The sequence below is a fragment of the Manis pentadactyla genome, chromosome X (assembly GCF_030020395.1).
Source record: "Manis pentadactyla isolate mManPen7 chromosome X, mManPen7.hap1, whole genome shotgun sequence".
NCBI classification, from domain to species: domain Eukaryota; kingdom Metazoa; phylum Chordata; class Mammalia; order Pholidota; family Manidae; genus Manis; species Manis pentadactyla.
The window spans coordinates 7,953,276-7,961,375 of NC_080038.1; positions in this window are offsets into that span (position 1 = coordinate 7,953,276).

Genomic DNA, 8,100 nt, shown 5'->3' on the forward strand with positions numbered 1-8,100 from the left:
TATTTGTAGGATTCAAGCCAAGGGGGGCAGGAGGCAGGGCAGATGTTATGGTTGAGAAAAAGGCAAAGCAAGTGTGTGCCATCTGTACAGGAGAGAGAGGGTGGGTCTGATCAGGGCCCCCTTCTGAGTCGGATTCTCTTGCCCCCGTCCTCAAGTCTGCTTCCAGCTCTGTGTGAACACTCTTAGGTCCATAGGAAGTCCATTTCACTGAGTTCACGTGATCACAGAGAACATGAGACTGGCCAGCCCACCAGCTGGCACACTGAAGGGGAAGGGTTGTAAAGACAGAAAGGGTCCCAAGCTCCTGATGAGACTGTGTGGGCAGAGGCCTGCTGATAGGGGCCATCCACGCTGCTGACGCTGAAATGACAATAGGACAGTTTCAGGCTATTCTAGGGCTCGTATCTTCTCCATCTTCTGTTGCCCACCCCCCTTGCCCTCGGTTTCCTTTTCGGCAGAGGTGCCCAGGCGTGCCTCATGTAGCGCCTGAGAAGGAAAAGAATGGGCCGTTGCTGCATATGGGGTCTTCTGCTTCGAATGATCAGCTTCGTTTGTATTGTGGCATAAGCCCATCTCTTTCCCACACAGAGCAAACCCCCACCTGCTGCAGGGAGCACAGCCTTCTCTCACCGTCTTGGCCAGACGTCCCTGGGGAACCCTGGCCTGATTTCCCGCTGTTCAAATGCATATTCTATCTGTTTACCTCAACTTCTAAGCATGTGAGTTAAGAAACTGGGTAAGACCTGGTGTTCTGCCTAAGATTATCCTAATCTTGAGAGGTATAATATGTCTGTCAGGACATTTCCGTGGCTGTAGTTCTTCCTATATGTATCCCTTCTCCTGCTTGGTGATTTGTATTAATTAACTGATGTACATTGGTTGAGAAGGTCTGAGTCCCAGCGTCCCAGAAGGAGCAGTTTCCCGAAAAGGTCTGGTAGGGTGTGGAGGGAAAGAGGAAGTCCTGGGGAGTCTCACGGCAGTTTTCAGACACCCTAGAGCCCACAGTGGGCCAGGAGACGGGCAGTTGCCTCCTCACACAGAAAACGTCTCTCAGTGTTCTGGCTGGCGGGAGCTTTTGTCTAGTCTGGTATACACGACTACCGCACCCTCGCCGGCTGGGGTGATCAAGGGTTGTACACTGCAGAGGCTCTCATAATAGTGAGTTGCGTGAGTTGACGTCCTGAGCAAGATTGTCATAATGTTGGGGGTCGAGTTCGTTCTCTTCGGTCCTTGTCCTCGCCACAAAAAGAATTGAAAGGGAGAGACACAGTAGCAAAGCAGAATAAAAGTTTTATTTGAATCCACTCCAAGGGAGGAGCCGGCCGGAGTCCAGGGAGACAAAGGCAGGCTGCTCACTGTGAGGCTTCTGTTTATGGGGTCTTGGCAGGACAGAGAAGTCTTTGATTGACCCATATCTGAGTCCCAGTGTCCAGGGGATCACACGGCTAAGAGTACTTGGGCTGTTCTGGAAGTTAGAACTAGTCTGCTGTCCTGCAGTCACCCCTGGGACATTGGTATCACCCCCGGGCCTCCAAATGGTGGCCCAAGCCAGACTGTTGCCAGGTGAAATGCATTAAATCAAACCGTTTACAGCGCCAGCTGCTCTCTCCCAGGTCTGCATTTCCCATTACTTAGTTGCCTTTCAAGTGAAGCATCATGACTGAAATACTCAGATAGTTTATAACCTGCCCGGAATTATTTTAACACATCACCATCACCCTGTCCATGAACACACCATGAGGGATTGATCTGTGAGATGCTCAGCTCTCCAGGACAGGCCACCTGAGGAAACAGAACATGGGGAACATGCTCTGAATGGGGAGGATGACGTACAGTAATCACAAGTTTGGCTGCTACTCATGAGGGCAGGGACCCAAAGGGAATGACAGGGCAAGGAGGGCGTCAGGGGATCATAGGAAGGAGGGTGTGAGAGGAGGTCGCTGGTACCCAGACAAGGCTATGCAGTGGGGTGTGGAGAAGGAAGAGGAGGAGGGAAGGGAGTCACATTTGTGAAGCAGGAAATGCAAATGATCATTTTACTATTATTCATGTAATCCATTCAATCCTCACATCACTCTAGGAGGCTGGTATTCAGAGCTCCACTTAGAGATGATGGGTTACCGCAGAGCTGAAGGTGGGATCAGAGGGGTTAAATCAACTGCCCCAGGTCACAAAGGAAGTCAACGGCCCCACCCAGAACTGACCCAGCTCTGTGCAATCAGGAGCTTGGGAACCATATAGATTCCAGGCCCCCACCCTAGAAAGCCTGATCTCTGGGGCCCAAGAATCTACATTTCTGGAACTAGCCCAGGTGCTTCGGATGCAGTCGGTCCACAGAGCCCAGTTTGTGAAGTACCACATCTTCCTTTGGGATGTAAGGAGTTAGTTCAGAGTTCGCCTCAGCAAGGAGAGCCCGGCTCTTAGCTGTGCTCAAGTTCTCTCTCCCTCTGCGTACAACCCTCAGGGCTCTCAGCCAGCTGTTAGGTGTGCTTAAACTCAGACTGCTTTCCATTAGGCCCTTGATTTGGAGGGACACACATGTGACTACATAGGATTGGCAGTTCTGTTCAAGGCTAAAATGTGAAGACAGTTTGGGCAAGTACACTGGCAGGGGCAGGTGGACAGGTGGCCCAGTGATTCGCAATCGCTTAAGTCCTGACAGCTGCTTGCATCACTGTTCAAAGGGTGTCTTTTCTGGCATTTTCCCAGTACCTAACGGAATTAGGCACTGTGGTTCTACGTATATGGTGCAGAGTGCCACCTAGTGGAACCTCATGGGTGTTGATGTTCAGCTACCAAAACCCTTGGCTGGGTCCCCAAAGTGAGGTGTGGGGAGAAAATATCAGAATAGATATAAGCATCTTTTAAAAAGTACGTTTGTGGCTATTTTATCACATATCCACTGTATTAATACAAATATATGTAGGGGTGTGTGTTAACTGTTGTTTATTGATGAGAGGGCAATGTAAAAAACACGTGGAAGACCAGAGACTATCAAGTCTTTGTTTAGACAACTTAGTTCCATTGCTTTGACTTTCTCAAGACACAGCTGCCGACCGTTTGTTTTTGCTCAGGCAGGTGTAGATGAAAAACCCGAGTTGACCCTCTTTCCCCTGTGACACATGTCCCAGAGAACATGGCCCCCAGTGTGAAACTGTGTCCGTCTTAGTGTCCCAGACGCTCTGCCTCTCTGTCGCTCTCCATCTCTCCCCGGCGCTCTCCCCACCCTGCCATACTTGAATAAACTAACCAATCACCGTCTGCTCCCACTGCCACCCCTCACCCCAGTCCATAAATGGCATCTTTGAAGGCTGATGTAACTTCTTAACCGTGAGTTCATGAGAACTGTCGCAGGGTAGGCATGGGGCTTGGGTGTTTCGTGCTCACTTCCCACAAAGTCAGCCAAGTCAAAGAAGACGGAATGCTTACTTGCTTTCATGTATATATGAGGCTTATATATGTGCATATACAGATGTCTGTCCATATATGTACATAATACATATGCATGGGTGTGTGTGTGTGTATGTGTGTGTATTAGAATTGCTGATAAGTCTATAGCCACCTACATGGGTTAGTTGTAAAACAAAGTGATGTGATCCATGAAAAGTACTCAGCATGGGATCTGATATCTACCAAATGCTCCACAGATATTAGATACATTATTATTTTAAATATATAGTCAATTTTACAAGGGACTAATTATTTACTCCTCATGCAGTGAATATTTTTAATCTTTTTCTTTTAGCATACAGTATGGGGGAATTTTCTTAGGCTAACCATTTCTGCTGTGTGTAAAGTTTATGCTCAACGTTTCGTGTACTACATGAAAAGTATATTATTTAAAAATAATTTTGTGTGTAAGGAGTGACACTCAATTTGTTAGCTCTTTCCTTCACCACATAACCTCAATCAGTGCTTGGTTCACTCTTGTTTGCTTTGGATTTAGGTCCATCAAACTTTCCAGAAATGTCTCAGATACCCAGAGCTCGTTTCTGTAGGTTCCTTTTTAAAATAGAATTGTTCATTTTCCATGATCTTCTTTCTAACTATGAGAATGCTGACCACTTCCTGCTTAAAACTTATCTGAGGAAAGTCCCTTTTTGTTGATCCAAGTTCCCATATTTTCCCAGTTCTGCTTTTTCCTATGATCCCGCAAGAAAAAGAAGAAAATCCACAAGTAGGAAGGAGTACCAAGTGCTGGTCTGCATAAAACCCTGTCATGGCTCTTTACCTGAAGAATAAAAATAGAGATCGTCCTATTCTTACCCTTCCCCCTTTCCAGTATTTCCCCTGTTTGAATAATTAGTCTTCTCCATTGCCACATGTGAGTTTAAAGTCTTCCTGAGATAGCCTGTTTTCATAAGACTTCATTTAAAAAGCCATGTTGAGAAAGACCATATCAAGGTTTATAAAGAAAAGTGTAAAGTGCTTTCTTCCAAGAGCCCAGCCTTAGTGAAGCTCACTTGGAAATTTAGAATTCCACCCAAAGAGTCGGAAATTTTCAGAATCGTTAGGGTCTGAGGGATTCACTTACTTACATCTCTCTCTAGCTGAGCCATACACAGTGGCATCAGGTGGGGCTAAGGAGCAGCCTGTGCTAAATTTGATGCCCACTGCCTGGACCTGTTATCTTGCAGCTCTCCAATCCCCTTCCTGACTCGGGGTGGGGGGTACCTATCCAGTCATGAGTAGAAAAGAAGAAATTCAAGCCTTCCCCCTGTCTCACAGAGTTCGCCTTGGGGCTGCAGAAGCAAAGAGAGGGTCTGCTCTGCTTAGGAGCAGGCTGTCCAAAGAGAACAAGAGGCCGGAGACCGGAGCAAACAGGAGCAGTGACCATCTCCCCATTGCTGCCAACCTGCCAGGCCACCCTACCTCCCGTAAGAAGCATGGGTAGGGCTAAAGGGAAAGAAGGACCAGACCCTATCCTTCCTCATTTCAGGAGTCAGTGTCAAAATGTAAGAAGAGGAGAAATCTTCCTCTGTAGTACCATTCTGACTCAACAATAAGTTAATAAAATCTCAATGAAATGATTTACACTAGCATACTAGTCTATAAAAACATCACGCCACACTTAGATTCACGACATGAGGGAAAATCGTTGTTTTAGAGCCTAAGACCAAAATTTACCAGGTTTCCCATTTTTATGTATCTATCTTACAGAAGAGTCCTTACCTTCAGGGGCACTAAAATTATCATTTCTAAGACTCATTAATATTGCTTGGGTTCCATAATTTCCTACAAGCATTTATGAGATAGTGTAGAATGTAGTTGTGAAATCCATATTTTGCGTTATGGTGACGTAGTATTTCTAGGCTGTCAGTGGCGTTCATTCATTTTATTCAGTCAGTCAGCAAATATTTACTGTGTGCTCACCGTGGACCAGGAGTGGTGCTAGGGACTGAGAAAATGCTGGCGAGAAAAGTAGAAATACGCCCTGTTCTCCCAGAGCTCTTTAGAAGCCTATTAATCAACAATAGTTAACTGAACGAGCCCACACTGAAAGAGGACCCTGTTTGAGGGTGGGAGATCGTGAGTGTGGCTTCATCACATTGCATTTGAGGGGCTTCCAGTACCCAGATCGGAGAGGCTGAAAAAGCAGGCGGCCATGGTCTACGGAGCTCAAGAAAGAGACCGAAACTACAAGTAAGCAGTTGAAGTCCCCTGTGTCAGTGGACGTCTTGGGCACACACGTAGTCGTCCAGGGCCTTGCTACCCAGACTGCGGTCCCCGGGCCGGCAACATCGGCCTCTCAAGGGAGTTCATGAGAAATGAGGACTCCCAGCCACGCTTCACATCTGCTAAATCGGAATCTGAATTTTAACAAGAGACTCAGGTGGTTCTCAGGCATGTGACAGTTTGGGAAGCACCGCCCTAGGCTAGAGCTTCTCAACCTCAGTGCTATTGACTGTTGGGAGCAGAACGCTCTTTGTTGGGGTGAGGGGCGGAGTTCTGGGGGGAGACCTGTCCTGTGCCAGCCAGGTTAGTAGCATCCCTAGTCTCTACCCACTAGATGCCAGGAGTGCCCCCCACTGAGTTGTGACGGCCAAAATACATCACTGAATGTCCCTGGTGGGACAAATGCCCTCCCTCCCCACAGAGAAACACTAACTTTGGGGCAGGAATATGGAGTAAGAGGGAAGGATGATGGGAATTGAATTTTGAAGTACTCATCTTTCACAGCTGGTAGCAGATGAACCTGGAAAGGACAATGAAAAGGAGGAAATACAGAGAGAAGAAAAACTGGAAGAGCAACAAGGGCCAAGAAATCAAGGAAACAAGGATGCCGAGGACAGCCCCGCACGCTGCTGAGGTGAAGATGAAGATGAGGATGAGGACCACAACGTGGCTATTTGATTTAGCGAAGTAGATGTTCCTGCTGACGTAAGATGGAGCCCTGCTGGCAGACAGGAAAGGCTAAATTCGGACTGCAGAAGGCTGGGAGGGGCAGAGACCAAGACAGAAGGTAGAGCTCTTGTTACTCAGTGTGGCCCCCAGATCAGCAGTATCAGCACCTTCCGGGAGCTTGTGAGAAATACAGAATCTCAGGTCCCACCCTAGGGCTTCTGAATCCGAATTTACATTTGAGCAAGAGCCCTAGGTTTCCAGGTGGTTCCTATACACATTCAAGTTTGAGCAGCATTGCTAACTGGAAATCCTTTAGTTTGGCAGTGAAGGAGAGGAAAGAAGCGAGATATTGTGTATCTGTATATACAACTGGTTTGCTACCTGTGAGTGAGTACCTTACATATACTTACCGTCCATAAATAGATTTAAAAGAACCACACATGGTTGAACATTGTGGATATTTCAGAAGGAAAATGCGTAATTTGCAAACTCATAAATCAGAACTCTGGTTGTACTTGTAGTTTCAAGATACTTGCTGGATTCAAAGTTTCATGATTGTATTAGTCTCAAGTACACTTGTTATTTTATACTTTTATCCAGGCTGTTAGTGCCCATGTACAAATGAAAATGTGTTTGCAACTAATTGGTTTTCATAAAAGAAGACTCTCTAGTATACCTTAGTGTAAACAGAATCTTGTTTTTATGCCCAGTGGGCATGCAGTGTATATATATTACTCTAGACTAGTAGTTTTCTTTTTTTCTCCCCCCTGCCCCAATTTTATTGTATATGTTGAAGGTATACAATGTGACTGTTTTATATTTGTATACATTGTGAAATGATTATCATCATCAAGTTAACGCATGCATCACCTGACATAGTTACCTTTTTTTGGTGTAGTGAGAACACTTAAGATCTACTCTCTTAGCAGATTTCAAATATACAATAATACAGTACTATTAACTTTATCACCATGTTGTACATTAGATTTTCGGAACTTATTCATCTTATAACTGAAAGTTTGTAACCTTTGACCAACATTTCCTCATTTTCTTTATTCCTCCCTACCACCCTCCCATCCCCGCCCCAAGGCCCTAGTAACCACCATTCTACTCTCTGGTTCTATGGGTTTGACTTTTTTAGATTCCACATATAAGCGAGATCATACAGTATTTGTCCCTCTGTCTGGCTTATTTCACTTAGCATAACGTCCTTCATATTCATCCATATATATATATCTCAATCACATTTTCTTTATCCACTCATCCCTCAGTGGACACCTAAGTCGTTACCGTATCTTGACGATTGTGACTGCAACGAACACGGGCATGCAGATATCTCTATGGAGATACTGATTTCATTTCCTTTGGCTATATACCCTGTAGTGAGATTGCTGGATCATATATACGATAGTTCTATTTTTCATTTTTTGAGGAACCGCCACACTGGGTTCCCTAATGTCTGTACTAGTTGACATTCCCACCAACAGGGCACGAGGGTTCCCTTTTCTCCACAGCCTTGCTTACACTTGTCTCTTGTCTTTTTGATACAAGCCATCCTAACAGGTGTGTGATGACAGCCATTGTGGTTTTGATTTGCATTTCCCTGATGATCCGTGACATTAGCACCTTTTCATGTATTTGTTGGCCAGCTGTGCATCTTCTCTGGATAAATGTCTATCCAGTTGCACTGCCCATTTTACTTTTTGTTTGCTGAGTTGTATGAGTTCCTTATTATTTTGGCTATTAACCCCTAAT